Source organism: Bos indicus, chromosome 6, assembly GCF_029378745.1.
Source record: "Bos indicus isolate NIAB-ARS_2022 breed Sahiwal x Tharparkar chromosome 6, NIAB-ARS_B.indTharparkar_mat_pri_1.0, whole genome shotgun sequence".
NCBI lineage: Eukaryota > Metazoa > Chordata > Mammalia > Artiodactyla > Bovidae > Bos > Bos indicus.
Window position 1 is genome coordinate 37,827,935 of NC_091765.1, and position 17,295 is coordinate 37,845,229.

Sequence of the window (17,295 nt, forward strand, 5' to 3'; positions counted from 1 at the left end):
ATGCTATGAAATGCACAATGCAAGAAAATAACTGCAAAAAACACAAAAGCGTGGAAGTTAAAAAATATGCTACTAAACAGCCAATGGATCACTGAAGAAATCAAAGAGGAAATAAAAAAAAAAAACCTAGAAACAAATGAAAACAAAAAAACAGTCCTAATCTATGGGACACAGCAAAAGCGATTCTAAAAGCAAAGTTTACAGTAATATCTTCCCGACCCAGGGATTGAACCTGCACTGCCTGCATCTCCTGCATTACAGGCAGATTCTTTATCCACTGAGCCACCTGGAAGCCCAGGCTCATAGAAAACAAGAAATATTTTAAATGTACAACCAAAGCTTACACCCAAAGGAATGAGAAGTCATTGGAATGAGAGGAGGAAAAAAGGACAAAGAGAATGAGGATATGAATGATCAAAGGTTTGGAAGCAATAGAAGGAGAGGAAGGCTGGGTTGAGAGGTCTGGAATCCAGGGGCTAGAGGGTCCATGAGGATGGACATCTAAAATGCACAGGATGGAAGTGAGAAGTGGGAGAGCAATAAAGTCTAGAAGGGGAAGGATTAGTTCTGGAGATATCCAGAGGTCACAGGGGCAGGGATATTGAGGTCACAAAGAGCAATAGAGAATGATAGAGTACAGGGATGGAGGAGAGGTGACTCTAGATGCAGCAGGTGGACTGAGGGTCACTAATTTTTCCTCCTACTCACTAATTCCATGACTTGCATTCAAATCATAAGCTAATTGTCAATAGTTTCTGATTTGAAACTTTGAGGTAATAACCTCACTTACATAAAATACTTGTGATGACCCCTTCAACTGAACACACAGTAAAGGTTTAGAGAAACAAACGAGTAAACAATGACACAATCATTCTTCTCTCCTTCAGGGCCACTGGGTGCAAGGTGTGATCGTGGAAACCACTGGACTGAAATGGATTCTGCCTAGCACCTGAATAGTCCTAAAGTAGATTCTCCCAGGGAAGCTGCAAATAAGAACCTATGCCTCATGACACCCTGATTTCTGACCTTGTAAGACCCTAACCAGAAAGCCCGGCCAAGGCCACTGGCTTTCTAACTTATGAACTGTAGAATGTTTTTTAAACTGCTAAATGTGAGGTCATACATTATGGCAGTGACAAAAAAAAAAAAACACTATGAAGTATAGGAACAAATTTAATTATAAAATATGAGATTTTAAAATATTTAAACAATAAATCCAAGTAAAGGGAATTCCTTGCTGGTTAAGTGGTTAGGACTCTGCTGTCTCAATGCCAAGGGTCTGAGTTTGATTTCTGATCAGGTAACTAAGATCCAGCAAGCTGCACGAGCAAAAGAGAAAGTATAATATCTCACCTATGGTGTTTCCAATGTTGAAGTAATTAAACAGAGAGACCATTAGGCTGAGGTGACTCTCATTCTTAAGCAAACAAAACTTAATGCAGAGTCAAGACATTTTAAATCTGAGAAGATAAATTAAAAATAACCAATCACACACAGCCAACTAGGTTTTCCAAGACCAAGGTGACTGGTTAAGATACAGTCAAATATTATCCTTGCTTTGATTTGGTGTCTTCTCTACAAAAACCTTTCCCTAGTTCCTGCGGATAAAGCACTCATAACCATCTTTGCTTTGAGGCTGTTAGAAAGGAATACAGGTAGGCTCAAATTAGCTCTTTAAAATTTTAATATGCATAAATTAATATTTTAACACACAGTGCCATATTTCATTTTGAACACTCGCCTCATCTAGTCCCTCAAGACCCCATTCAGCTGCAGCTTCTCCCCACATCTCCCTGCCCCTGTTCACTCATGCCAACAATACACCAGCATAGCTATATCCTCAGTTGACCAGACATCACCCTTGATGGTAACACCATACTGCCCACACCATCAGAGTCTCCCACCACCTGCTGAGCAATGCACAGAGAAATTCTAGAACACACAAGCCCCTCCCAGGGCCCAAACATCCAGTCATATGCTCCTCCCTTCACCATCCTGGCACTCAAGATCACCAGTCTTGAATCCCATTTTAATGAAGTCCACACACCTGAATTCACAGTTCAAGCAAGTTGGTACCACAATCTGTAGCACAGACCAGTTTTCCTTCTCACCTGTGTTATTATTCCTAGGGGTTTTGACAATTTCTCCATGTTTTTGCCTTTTCTTTAGCCCAGAGCTTCACAGAGGCACACACAAGGATTGCAGGTGAAATTCATGAGGACTTGAATCTAGTACCACTAACAATGCATACAGGGCATACCACTAACAATGCATATGAACCTAACAGAAGCAGAGGATATTAAGAAGAGGTGGCAAGAATACACAGAAGAACTGTACAAAAAAGATCTTCACGACCCAGATAATCATGATGGTGTGATCACCAACCTAGAGTCAGACATCCTGGAATATGAAGTCAAGTGGGCCTTAGACACCATCACTACGAACAAAGCTAGTGGAGGTGATGGAACTCCAGCTGAGCTATTTCAAATCCTAAAAGATGATGCTGTGAAAGTGCTGCACGCAATATGCCAGCAAATTTGGAAAACTCAGCAGTGGCCACAGGACTGGAAAAGGTCAGTTTCATTCCAATCCCAAAGAAAGGCAATGCCAACGAATGCTCAAACTACCACACAATTGCACTCATCTCACACACTAGTAAAGTAATGCTCAAAATTCTCCAAGCCAGGCTTCAGCAATACATGAACCATGAATTTCCAGATGTTCAAGCTGGATTTCAAAAAGGCAGAAGAACCAGAGATCAAATTGCCAACATCTGCTGGATCATGGAAAAAGCAAAAGAATTCCAGAAAAACATCTATTTCTATTTTATTGACTATGCCGAAGCCTTTGACTGTGTGGATCACAGTAAACTGTGGAAAATTCTGAAAGAGATGGGAATACCAGACCACCTGACCTGCCTCTTGAGACACTTATATGCAGATCAGGAAGCAACAGTTAGCACTGGACATGTGCCGGGGTCCTGCCCCGGCTGATCCAGGGTATTCGAAGCGGGGACGGCGTCAGCGAGGGTCAGGATACAATAGCTTCAATTAGATATTAATTAAAGATATAAAGAGTAATAGAATAAGGATAGCTCAGTAGGAAAATTCAGTGGAGAAAAGAGGCTGAGTAGCTTGGTTTACGCGGGAGACCAATAAAACTTCAAGACAAGAAGTTTGCACCACTTACGTAGGCCGCAGGCGTCCTTCCGTTCTCCCGAAGGAGAGGAGACACTGAGGCCTCCCCGGTCGGATCTTAGAAGCCCAGGCATAATTTGTAAGCATGGTGGGTTCCGCGCTCCAGATGGAGACTCAACCAGAGTGAGAGAGAGAGCGACATGGGGAGACCAGTATTTCGAGAAACTGATCCCAATTCTTTATTTTCCAGAGTCTGTTTTTACACACTGAGATGTTATACAAAAGTCACGTGGGGACAGCAGTCCTGACTTTTATCAAAGTCAGGTGCTTCACACAAATGTATACAGAGGTCTTAGGGGTGTTACATCATCTTCTGGCCAGGGGGGGCCTGCTGACAATTTACGACCCTCTCCTTGTGACAACGGTCAGTCAACCAGGACACTTATTTCTCCAGGGGTGATTATTCTTAAAACAGACACCACCCAAATAAAGTTACATTCCTATAGGGTGACGGTGTAGTGGGTTTTAGTTAAGGAAAGAATTTACTTAGCCTAAGGTCTAACGTGATTAATATCAAAGGTTAATACTTATTTCTTCTATATATTCATTAATGTGTGTAAGGGCAGGGGATGTGGAGACTTAGCAACAAACATTGGCTCAACAAATGAAAAACCCTTCACCAATACAATTTCTAATCAGCCCATTATACTTATACTAATAGTTTTCTAACTTTTCTAAGGAACCTATTTTTAGAAGGTTTAAAGCATCTCGTGCCTCTCACGGTTGGGAGGCTATGAGCAATCACATGTGGCTGGACAAGCCTGTCAGGCAGGCTAGAGAAACTTCAGAGGAGTTTGTAGGTTAAAACACTCTTATCACACCCAGGAATTATTATTAACTGGAGCTCTAAGTTAACTCCTTCTCCGAAAGAGGTGGTGGGGGACAGACCCCCGTAAAGTCAGAGATGTAGGTGAGAGCACAAAGTAGTAAAGTAGGCAGGCTCTGGTTATGGGGGTAGATGCTCGAGGAGTTCCAGGGGGACTCCTGAGGCTCGATCCCGCCTTTGCGTATGTCGAGCCTCCTTCCTCATGACCTTTGTCACGGGCGGAGTACCTCACTCTGGCCCCCAACAGACATGGAACAACAGACTGGTTCCAAATAGGAAAAGGAGTACGTCAAGGCTGTATATTGTCACCCTGCTTATTTAACTTCTATGCAGAGTACATCATGAGAAACACTGAGCTGGAAGAAGCACAAGCTGGAATCAAGATTGCCAGGAGAAATATCAATAACCTCAGATATGCAGATGACACCACCCTTACGGTAGAAAGTGAAGAAGAACTAAAGAGCCTCTTGATGAAAGTGAAAGAGGAGAGTGAAAAAGTTGGCTTAATGCTCAACATTCAGAAAACTAAGATCATGGCATCCAGTCCCATCACTTCATGGCAAATAGATGGGGAAACAGTGAAAACAGTAGCTGACTTTATTTTTTGGGGCTCCAAAATCACTGCAGATGGTGACTGCAGCCATGAAATTAAAAGACACTTACTCCTTGGGAGGAAAGTTATGACCAACCTAGAGAGCATATTAAAAAGCAGAGACATTACTTTGTCATTAAAGGTCCATCTAGTCAATGCTATGGTTTTTCCAGTAGTCATGTATGGATGCGAGAGTTGGACTATGAAGAAAGCTGAGTGCCAAAGAATTGATGCTATTGAACTGTGGTGTTGGAGAAGACTCTTGAGAGTCCCTTGGACTGCAAGGAGATCCAACCAGTCCATCCTAAAGGAGATCAGTCCTGGGTGTTCATTGGAAGGACTGACGTTGAAGCTGAAACTCCAATACTTTGACCACCTGATGCGAAGGGCTGACTCATCTGAAAAGACCCTGATGCTGGGAAAAATTGAGGGCAGGAGGAGAAGAGGGCAACAGAAGATGAGATGGTTGGATGGCATCACTGACTCAATGGACATGAGTTTAGGTAAACTCCAGGAGTTGGTGATGGACAGGGAGGCCTGGCGTGCTGCAAGTCAGGGGGTCGCAAAGAGTCGGACACGACTAAGCGACTGAACTGAACAAGGCATACAAGCCAAGAACAGACTGGAATCAGGGACTAGCCATCCAGAATCACCCTGAATAATATAAATTCATAAGGCACTAGGCAATCTCACCTCTCGTGCAGTCCATCAGATGCCACAGATTCCTGTTTCATACTTCAGGGTTAACATTGCAGGCACAGCTCTGCTGCTCTAGAATTTCCACCCAGAATATAGTCCCTCTTACAAAATCAGACTTGCAGAGTCTAACTGGAAATGTCAATTCAGATTATTTTTAAAATGACCACTTACACAACCAAAAAAGAAGTCTTACCACGGCTCTACTCCCATTTCTTGGTCATTGTTCTCAGAGTAGCTCAGAGACCAGAGTTCCTGCAAACGCTGCCACTGTTGTGAATGGATCTGGCATTCACAATTTCTGATGCTCTGACTCAGGAAAAGGAGAGCAAAGGATATGAAGTTTATGGGTGGATTTTATCTTTACCATTGATGATAAGCAAAGAGAAGAGACAAAGATAATCTCTATTCCCAGGAAGGTAAGCCAGACATCTAAATCCCCCTGGGAAAGAGAAACATAAAAACACCCAATTCCCAACATAGAATACCCAGCAGATTAGGACAATCAACTCTGAGGATCTTAGCACAGTGTCCTGCATGCAGTGATCCTCACCTACCTGTGAGCCTCAAGAAACATTCCTTTCATGAATGATTAAATGTTTCCCCATAATGGTTTTGCTCGGACCTCACTGTTTTCTCTAGTCCCCACTCAATTCAAAAGTGATGAGCCAAGAATATCATCTTTTCAGAAGTTGTTAGTGATCTTCACTGGGAACAAGCAGTATTTGTGTTCAGATAGGATGGTTGTGTGTAAGGCACTCAGACACTGTTCTTGATTTCCCTAGATTAATGCTGGCAGGAAATGAGGTCTGGGGGAAGCAACTTCAGTGGCTGCTCCAAGTGTAAATTAAGACCTTCATTCAAGACTTGGAGAGTCACAACACCTGAGTGCGAGACCCCCTATCAGTTTTTAATGGGATTCATAAGTGATTTATACAGACATGAAATTCTGGTGAGCAAGGTTCACCAAAGTCACTTTCAGCCTTGACTCCCCATTGGGAACATTTGTGTATTTTTTAGAACTACCATACCCTGTGTCCCTCCCCTACATACTCTGTCAGTTAGTCTTTGGCAGGGCCCAGGATCAGTGATATCTTAACAAAGTGGCCCAGGGTATCCTATTGTGAGGCCTGGGTTCCCAGGCTTCCCAGGTTCATTTCTGGACCTAATACAGGGTCTCTTCCATAGGGAAGCCTGCTTTACATAGACTTGAATGGGGAACAGTCTGTCTCACGTTCTAGTGTTGTAATAGAATGTAAGTGCCTCGAGGAGACAAACGCCTCCAAAGATAAGGGAGGAGAAACCTAACATAAACTTCATAAAAGAACTTTGTATATACACGGAGTTTTTCAGGCCCCCAAAAGCAATAGAAAAAGAGTCAGAACATGCAGGCCCACATGAGCCATGGGGAAGCCTTTGGCTCTCATTCTGATGGCCATAGATGATCACTGGAGCAAAAGGAAAATTCCCCTTAAATATCTTAGGAGCGTGATATGAATGGAGCAGGAAATGTGCCTCTGTGGACAGCAACAGACATAACTCTAGGCTTCTTAATTTTATTTCCACTGAATCAGAACTTCCCTAACATTTTATATCCTAGCCCTCCTTCACCTTTAGACATCACCCCTGTGCTATCTGCTTTATTCATTCCCACCTATCTTGGTGAATGACTGTTATCTCCCTTTCTTCACCTCCAAGGGCTCTTTTCTTTGCCTAAAAAAAAAGTGACTGGGTTCAGCTTAGAAAGAGCAAAATCTGCTTATTAAAAACAAAAAGGAACATGTTACTTAACCTAGGGATTCAACACTAGCTTTTCAGTTGAGGAATCTGGCAGAACCCTTGAATCAGGTGAACAAAATTAACATTAGCTGTAATGGGACAGATCGATCTCTGACCATCATCATTGCTGGGATAGTTTTGCAAAAAAAAAAAAAGCCAACCAAAAAACATTCATCTAATCATGAGAACAGGGTTAAACATATTTAAACCATGTATAACTATCATGTCCTGTAGTCTTGTGTATTTTAAACAGGAAGTCTTTCCTTGATGCGATTGGGAGCTCTCTCTCTTTTTCAGAACTTTGGGTTATTCTATCCATATAGCAATCAGCTCTCAGAGAAGGCAATGGCAACCCACTCCAGTACTCTTGCCTGGAAAATCCCATGGACAGAGGAGCCTGGTGGGCTGCCGTCTATGGGATCGCACAGAGTCGGACACGACTGAAGCAACTTAGCAGCAGCAGCAGCAGCAATCAGCTCTATTGGTTCATTTTCATTATCCTTGTCTATGTAGACTGATACTGCACCCAGACAGGACCTAAATATTACATATTCTCCTTCTTCACTGCTATCCCAGGACCCAACCTCACATTCAGTGGGAATCTTGTGTTATCAACATATCCCAAAATCAATAAGACAAAAAGGGAACATTTTCAACATTTGCACATCAGTAATTCACGGTGGGAATTCTTTATGCTGTAAAGCAGTGGTACTCAACCTTTTGGGTACAAGGGACCAGTTTCATGGGAAAATTTTTCCATGGACCAAGTCGGAGGGGAATGGTTTCGGGATAATTCAAGCATATTACTTTTATTATGCACTTTATTATTATTACATTAGCTCCACCTCAGATCATCAGGTATTAGATCCTGGAGGTTGGGGACCCCTGCTGAAAAGGAAGCCTGGTTGGAGAAACTGGACAGAAAGCAATGGGATATAAAAGAGGAATATCCTAAAGATCTAACTTTGGCTACCATTAGGAGAAAAGCAAAAACATTAAAAACAAATGTGTTAGGGAGGCCCACCAGAGGTATAGAAGTAAAAGTGAGTAAGTTCTAAACACATGGGATTTCAGCAAGAAAAAAGGACACAGCCGCTGATCCAGATCACAAATTTTACCTGAGAACCTGCCATTTCTTCCTCTTCCTCCTCCATTTCTAGGTTTCTTTCTCAGGTGATAGTATGAAGGGAAATCACACCTGTACATCTTTGAAGGCATCAGCACAGAACTTTCACCTGCTACCTGCACGCTCAGGGGCAGGAGGCCCTTAAAATGCAGAAAGTCCACACTCCCCTATCCTTTGTCGCCTGACACATTCAGAAAAAAATAAGCTCCCACCTGGAGGCCAAAACACGATATTCTCCTTCTCCATTTTCATATACCCTTCTGTCTCCCGGTTAGCCGCTAACGCAGAGACAGCAATGGGGCATGTGGTTTGCATTGACCTGACACACCCACACAGACTCTATTACCTTTCCTCAAACCAAAAGCTGGACTCAAGTCTCATACCACAAAAATATCTGCCAGCCCTCTTGCATAACCCTGTATTCACTTTGGAATTGCCAAAAGAATGTAATTAGAACAAGTTTACTTGTAATCTCTATAAATTATGTTGTTTACCTGCAACTATGTTATACTTGAATCCAATCCAATGCTGTGTGTCAACTATACTTCATTTTTCAAAAATGCACCCTTCCAGACCAACAGAATCTGTAAAGGAGGTCACAGGTGATAGCAGTCATTAAAACTTGCCATGCCAACTTTATTGTAAGCCTATGTTTTTAATCTTCACAATGCCCTGGGATTTGGGCACTAGGGGTTTCATAATAACCAAGAGGATGTAGATACCGTGACTCACCTTTCTCTTCTTCTGTTTCTCTATCATTGATTTTTGTTTTTTACTGTTTGCATACAAGAGAAGCTACCCATAGACAGCTGGAGGAATGTGGAAAGTAAAAGACTATCTTAGAAGTTCAGAGAGTTGTTTCTAGAAGTTAATTGCTTTGTGTTTACTTTTACTTTTTCTAATAGGGTATAAAGATTTGGTGCTTCCCAGGTGGCTCGGTCAGTAAAGAATCTATCTGCCTGCAATGCAGGAGACCCGAGTTCGATCCCTGAGTGGGGAAGATACCCTGGAAAAGGGAATGGCAACCCACTCCAGTATTCTTGCCTGGGAAATCCTATGGATAGAGGGGCCTGACAGGCAGCAGTCCACAGGATCGCAAAGAGTCAGACATGACTTAGCGAGTAAACAACAACAACAAAAAGATTTAAGTTTATAAGTAAAAGCCAATCAGTTTCCCTAACTGGATGTATTTTTTTAAACTCCCATAAGCTATACAGGGTAATTTTTATTTCTCTCCATTGTCACTAAAATTTAATGTTATCAGTTTTTGTTTTACTTTTTATTTAAGCATCTAGAAATTTGAGGTGCCATCCTATTATGGTTTCCCTGGTGTCTAGCATAAATAAATAAATGTGATGTATAAGAATAAATCGGAGAAGGCAATGGCACCCCACTCCAGTACTCTTGCCTGGAAAATCCCATGGATGGAGGAGCCTGGTGGGCTGCAGTCCATGGGGTTGCAAAGAGTCAGACACGACTGAGCGACTTCACTTTCACTTTTCACTTTCATGCATTGGAGAAGGAAATGGCAACCCACTCCAGTGTTCTTGCCTGGAGAATCCCAGGGACGGGGGAGCCTGGTGGGCTGCTGTCTATGGGGTCGCACAGAGTCGGACACGACTGAAGTGACTTAGCATAGCATAGCAAGAATAAATATTCTTCAGCCTTAAAAAAAAAGGAGGAGTGGGAAGTGAGAGGGAAGTTCAAGAGAAAGGGAACATATGTTTACTTATGACTGATGCATGTTGATGTATGGCAAAAATCAACAATATTGTAAAGCAATTGTCCTTCAAGTAAAATTAAATAATTTTTTAAAAAAAGAAAAAACAAAACAATAAAAAAGGACATTATTCCATTTGGGACAATATGAGTGAACTGGAAAGGCATACTAACTGGAAAAAGTCAACACCAAAAGGAAAATAGTATATTATCTCAATTATGTGTGAAAAGTGAAAGTGAAATTCGCTCAGTTGTGTCCAGCTTTTTGTGACCTCAGGGATTTCCCCAGGCTAGATTACTAGAGTGGGTAGCCTTAATCTTTCTCCAGGGGATCTTCCCAACCTGAGGATTGAACCCAGGTCTCCTGCATTGCAGGTGGATTCTTTACCAGCTGAGTCACCAGGGAAGCCCAAGAATACTGGAGTGGGTAGCCCATCCCTTCTCCAGGGGATGGTCCTGACCCAGGAATCAAACCTGGGTCTCCTGCATTGCAGGCAGATTCTTTACCAGTTGAGCTACCAGGGAAGCTCACACAATTATGTGTGAAATCTACTAAAGACCAACTCACAAAACACAAGAAAGTATTCATAGATAGGAACTTGCCTGGGAAATGGGAGATGCTGGACACAAGTTACAAAAATTAGGTTATGCAAAATGAATAAACTCTGGAGATTTAAGTACAACCTGCTGAAACAGTAAATTATACAAGTATTGTATTTGAGTGTTGCTACAATCCACCAGGCAGGGATGTGGGGACAGGAGGAAGAGGCTCAGATGGAAAAGGAAGAAGGAAGTTTGGGGAGAACTCTCCAGAGAAAGAAAGGGCAAAGAGAAGCACAGCCCGCCTGCCTAAATACCAAGGCTTTTACAAGCTCCACATTCACAAATCCCAGCCCGTTTGTTTTTCAGACACCAACACTCACTTAGGCAAGCCAGAGTCAAGCCAGGTATTTGTGGGTCCCGAATCCTGCCTCTAGAGAAACAAAGGACATCAGTCCGCAGTCCGCCAGCCTCTTAGGCAACTGGGCAACCCAATTACGTTGGAAGTGTCCCCATCACATGCCGAAGGCAGATTTCTGCCCGCTCTGTGAGGCGAGGCAATTTGAGCCAGAGTTAGTGGCTCAGGATAACCAACCCTCCTCTTTGGGCCCTTCCTTGGGTTTTGGCAACCCCATCTCAGAGCCTGGAGGTGTAACAGGGAGCCTCAGGTAAGCTCCGCCAGTGCTCTGCTGCCCTCTAGCGGCTTCCGGCTCCAACGTCAACTCTCATCCCTTCCTCCACCCTCCCTCCCTTTCCCCAGCCTGGCAGCTGCGCTGGTCCATCCTCAATACACCTTAAGTTTTTTTTTTTTAATTCAGGAATATTGGACTTGACCAAAGCCCACTTGACAAAGACTATTTCTAATCATAGACAGAAAAAGTAAATGACAAGAGGGAAAATGTTCTTTTATGGTGGTTAAAGAGATGAAAGTGTTAGTCATTCAGTTGTGTCAACTCTTAGTGACCCCATGGACTGTATCTGCCAGGCTCCTCCGTCCAGTGGGATTCTCCAGGCAAGAATAATAGAGTGTTTAGCCATTCCCTTTTCCAGGAGATCTTCCTGACCCAGGGATAGAACCCAGGTCTCCTGCATTACAGGCAGATGTTTTACCATCTGAACCACCAGCTCATCTCTTGAACATGGGCTGAGTATAATTACTCCTAGGGTTAGTTCTACCCTCACTTTGGTGGCAAGGCACCTGTCTACGTCTTCACACTTTATTAATGTGTCAAAAAGAAAGATTTATAATAGGATAGGTTTGCATTTGAATTCCAGCTTTCCCTCTTTTGGCTGTTGTGATCTTCAGGGAGTTTATTCTCCTCTTAAGCACTGTTTTTGCAAATGGAGATAATAAAATCCACTTTGCATAACTTTTAGAGGAAGATCCCCTGGAGGAGGGCTTGGCAACCCACTCCAGTATTCTTGCCTGGAGAATTCCATGGACAGAGGCTCCTGGAGGGCTATAGCCCAGAGTGTTGCAGAGTCAGTCACAACTTAGCATATGCACATTATTTTTAGGCTCCTCCCATGACCTCTTTAAGTCATCTTACGAAGGCTTTACAACTGTTCATATCCTTACCCAAGTACGTGGGAAGATTGCATTTTCCCCTCCCCTAAAGGTACTTCGGGGCTTCCCAGGTGGCTCAGTGGAAAGAATACACCTGTTAATGCAGAAGACATGGGTTTGACCCCAGGATCAGGAAGATCCCCTAGAGAAGGAATGGCAACCCACTCCAGAGGGGCCTGGTGGGCTACAGTCCATGGGGTCAAAAAAGAGTCCAACACAACTTAGCAACTAAACAACAACCATGTTACTCCACATGTTAGCAATCACAGATCCTGTTTATTCTACTATCTAAACTTAAAAAAAAAAACAAAACCAACCATTTTCCTTTCAATTCCCAGTGGACCTCCTAGTCAACCAGTGTCATCTGCACCCCTGTGACATTGTACCAGGTGGTCTCCTTATACAAACTCGGCCCTTCCCGGATTCTATTTTCTGCAGCACAGCCGTAATTCCCCCACTTGGAACCATTCCCCGTTGCCCTTCCAGCCTTAACATCACGCAGGACCCGGGCTAATCTCAATCTGCTCTCCTCTCTCTCTCACCCTCATGTTCTCTGCTGCAGCCCCTCTGACTTTTATTTCCTTCATAATATATTACTTCTTTTGTGTCCCTTCTTCCCACTAGCTCTTTGGTGGCAGGACACATATGTGATTTACTCTCATGTGCTCAGGGCCTAGAACAGCACTTGGAATAAAGCAAGTTGCTGATAAATGGAAGCTCCTATGTTCAGGACCTCTTACTAGGTAAAGAGATGAACACACACTTAGCACAGAAGAATTATTATCTTACAGACAGAAACCCAGAAAGAAAATGATGATGGTTTTAAGAAGCTCACTGCATCTTACATGTATTTTTATGTTGCTGTTTTTTAAAGGCCTTGCAGTTTACAAGATTTAAAGAATATTGGTAATATTGCAAGTATAGTACCAGGATTCTATCATTTCAATTATCACTTTGATGATTCCACCCATAAAGACTTACTAAATGTTTATTTTTTGAAGCTCAATCAATTGTAGAGTTATCTGGTGTAATACTTATATTTCAAATAAGTATTTTAGAGAAATTATTGATAATGAGACCAATAGAGGTTTTTTGGAAACTAAATGAAGAAAGGGTTAAGGTATACTCTTAGCACAATATCATGAACTTCTGCACACTGCTAGGCCCTATTGTATTAATAAGAATTTAAGATTCATCAGTAAACAAAATTAATTTAAAAATTTCTCTGATATGTGGAAGTTTATAGTCTTTGAGGAAGGTTGGAGAGGGAGGAAGACAATAGAAAAATGAAAATAACAAGCAAGTACAATTATATACTATGTATGAGCTATGGGTATAGACAAGGTAAGGGACAGAATGAGTTGAAAGTTTAAATAAGATAGACTTGGCAGACCTCAGTGAGAATGTGCCATTTGAATCAAGACTAAATGGAGGTGAGAGAGTTAGCCTTGAGACCATCTAGGCAATGCAAAGGCTTTAAAGCATGCTGCTGCTGCTAAGTCACTTCAGTCATGTTCAACTGTGCGACCCTGTAGATGGCAGCCCACCAGGCCTTGGTCCCTGGGATTCTCCAGGAAAGAATACTGGAGTGGGTTGCCATTTCCTTCTCCAATGCATGAAAGTGAAAAGTGAAAGTGAAGTCACTCAGTCGTGTCCAACTCTTAGCAACCTCATGGACAGCAGCCTACCAGGCTCCTCCGTCCATGGGATTTCCAGGCAAGAGTACTGGAGTGGGGTGCCATTGCCTTCTCCGCTTGTTCTGGTGATGATGGTTGAATTGATATTATCTTTGGACACTACTGGGAAGTCATTTCTATCTCCTGGACAAAAGTTCCTGTGTGCATATATGTCACCTGCTAGCAATCTTGTTAAAATGAAGATTCTGATTTAGGTCTTGAGCTGGATTGAGGTCCTGCATTTCTAACAGGCTCCCAGACAGTGCTAATGATGCAGGTGAGGTGGAGGGGTGGAGGGGTGAGGGGGTAGAGACCACACTGAGTAGCAGGATTGTAACTGACCATTGCCCTCAGGGCACTCACACTCCTTGCAACATACTTGCCTCCCTAACTGGGCTCCATTGGGCAGATGCCTTGCGTGTTTTCTCTTTGTTCCTGCCACAGTGCCCAATATCCTGACCAGCTTATGTCCTTGCTACAAATTTTGAGTGAACAGACTATGATTTGACTACAAAAGATAAATAAAATTTTAAAACTTACTAACAGCATCATGGTGTAAATTAGAGCACTCTGAACTGGGAGTGCAGGAGCAGAAGGAATACCTCATCCTGCATTTATTTAAAAAGCGATGAAAACAAAGCTCAAAGATGGCTTATGGGCAAAAGATGACCTATTGAGTTCTGGGAGACCCATTCAAACTCTCCCTCACTATTAGTGGTTACAGTCACAAATTTAAGAGGTTTTGGGGTCAAGGAGGGAATTTAAATATGAGAACCATTCCCCCACCCTTTTGTGAAACAGGAGAGTTAGGTGTGGTCTCTGAAGACCTAGGGAGTGAATGTCCTAAGTCTTCTCTCCAACCTTTATCTCAGTCTGTTCCTCTCTCTCCTCTTTTCACTCAGTGTCCATTTATTTCTGTATCCAGTTAAACAAATGAGCACATGTATACTCTGGGCTAAGACTGTTCCAGGCAGCAGAGATGCCAGAATGCCTAAGATCCCTGTACCCCTTTGGTTTTCAGGTTTTGCAAGACATTCGGTTCTAACTCCCTATTCTGAACTGGCTTAAGTCTTTGTCTCCTTTTCCCTGCCATGAGTGATATTATGGCTGAATCATGCCCTGTAAAAAGATATATTGGGAATTCCCTGGCAGTCCAGTGGTTAGGACTCTGCACTGTCACTGTTGAGGCTGCGGGTTCAGTCCTTGGTGTGGGAACTAAGACCTACAAATCGTGCAGCAGGACCAAGTAATTAATTAATTAATTTGGAAAGATATATTCAAGTCCTACTCCCTGGTACCTGTGAATAAGAACTTATTTGTAAATTGTCAATTGTGGATGTAATGAAATTAAAATGAGGTCATTAGAACAGGTCCAAATCTGATTAGTATCTTTAGAAGAAGAGACAGAGACATGGGAGAATGCCCAAGGGGAGGCCTGGGCACCCACCTGTGGTTCTTAGTTGTGTATATGCATTGTGTGCACAAAGTTGCACACAATGTGTCCACAGTTGTGTATACACATTGGGTACCCAAAGTTTCTTTGTGGACACTGCATATACACTGTTGTATATATGATTGTGTACCCAAAGTACCTCTGTGGGCACATATTACATATACAATTGTTATTATGTACACAGGAACTTTGTGTACCCATATTCTATATACGGTTGCATACATACTCGCTGTCTCTGTTGCGGGGGAGGTGCTGGCACTGATTCAATCAGTGTCTTGGGTAACATGACTCCTATTGTTAAATCAGTCCCCATAAATCAGGTGATTCCCAGTAATTCAATCAGCCCCTTTTATCACAAGGGGTACAGCCAGGGAGGGGTACCATACTCCTTAGAGACATGTGTGTCCATTGTGTGCGAGCATACATTTGTGCTCAGTCAACTGAGAGTGTGTTGCAGACATCTTACCTCTTTACCTCTTTAAAAAAAATGTTAAGGCATTCTCTTGTGGTTGTGTCGGACTAAGTTGTGCCTGACCCTTGCGACCCCATGGACTATATATAGCCTGCCATGCTCCCCTGTCCATGGGATTTTCCAGGCCAGAATATGGGAGTGGGCTGCCATTCCCTTCTCCAGGGGAATCTTCCTGACCCAGGGATCAAACCAATGTCTTCTGAATTGAAAGCAGATTCTTTACCAACCGAGCCACCAGGCTTTCTCTTATATGACTACAATTCAATGAACAAATCAAGAAATTGACACCATTCTATCATCTAAACTACAATGAAACAGCAATTACAATAATGACTGGGCTGCCGTGGTGATTTAGGGAGAATGACAACGCCTATTTGGGATGAGGGACTGATCCCCCACCCTGGGGGACTGGCTAGCTTAAGAACTCTACTTGTCAACCTCTTCCCTGATGCAGCAACAGAGGAAAAAGAAGGTGGCAGCAGACCATGAAGCATCTGCTAGAAAACCAAACACACCCCACACCACTAGGTGCTTAACTGTAAAGCATTTAATGAAAAACTGATTGAACTTAATTTCAAGAGTCTTCAATTTGGGAGTATCAGAAACACATTCTCTGGGGTTTTTAGTAAAAATGTGTTGTCATTGGTGAATATGATACATCCTTGCTGGATTTTAACTTTCAGTCACAATACATTGTGTATTGTCTCTGGAAAGGATAATGCAAGTACATGATGACAGGATAAGACAATTTTTTAAAATTCTCTTATCCCCAAACCCCAACATTTCTTCACAGCTTTATTGAGAATTATTTATACACCATTAACTTCAGTCATTTAAAGTGTATGACTCAATGGTTTTTAGTGAATTTACAGAATTGTGCAAGTATCACTATAATTTTAGAACAAGTTCATTACCCCAAAAGGAACCTCGTACCTGTTAGTAGTCTTTTCCCAGCCTAACCCTGCTGCTGCTGCTGCTGCTGCTGCTAAGTCGCTTCAGTCGTGTCCGACTCTGTGCGACCCCGTAGACGGCAGCCCACCAGGCTTCCCCATCCCTGGGATTCTCCAGGCAAGAACACTGGAGTGGGTTGCCATTTCCTTCTCCAATGCATGAAAGTGAAAAGTGAAAGTGAAGTTGCTCAGTCGTGTCCGACCCTCAGTGACCCCATGGACTGCAGCCTTCCAAGCTTCTCCATCCATGGGATTTTCCAGGCAAGAGTACTGGAGTGAGATGCCATTGCCTTATCCGAACCTGACCCTAGACAACCATTAATCTACTTTCTGTCTTATGGATTTGCCTATTCTGCACATTTTATATAAATGGAACTATACTATTTGTGGGTTTTGTGACTGGTTTCTTTCACTTATCCCAATACTTTTAAGTTCATCGATGTTGTAGCACAATGTCCAACCTTGTGATTTTTGGATGCCATCTGCATGTCCCACGTAGTATACATCATTTACTGATTTTCATCCCCCTCTCTTCACATAAAATATCAAATCCATTCTTTTATTTCTATCTCACTGTCTTCTTTGTAACTTCTAATGAATATACCAGTGTCGAATCTCATGGCATCCCCCTGCAATGGTAAATTCCACTTCTACATTTCAGACAATCCCACCAGTTCCTGTAATCCACTCACACCATCATTA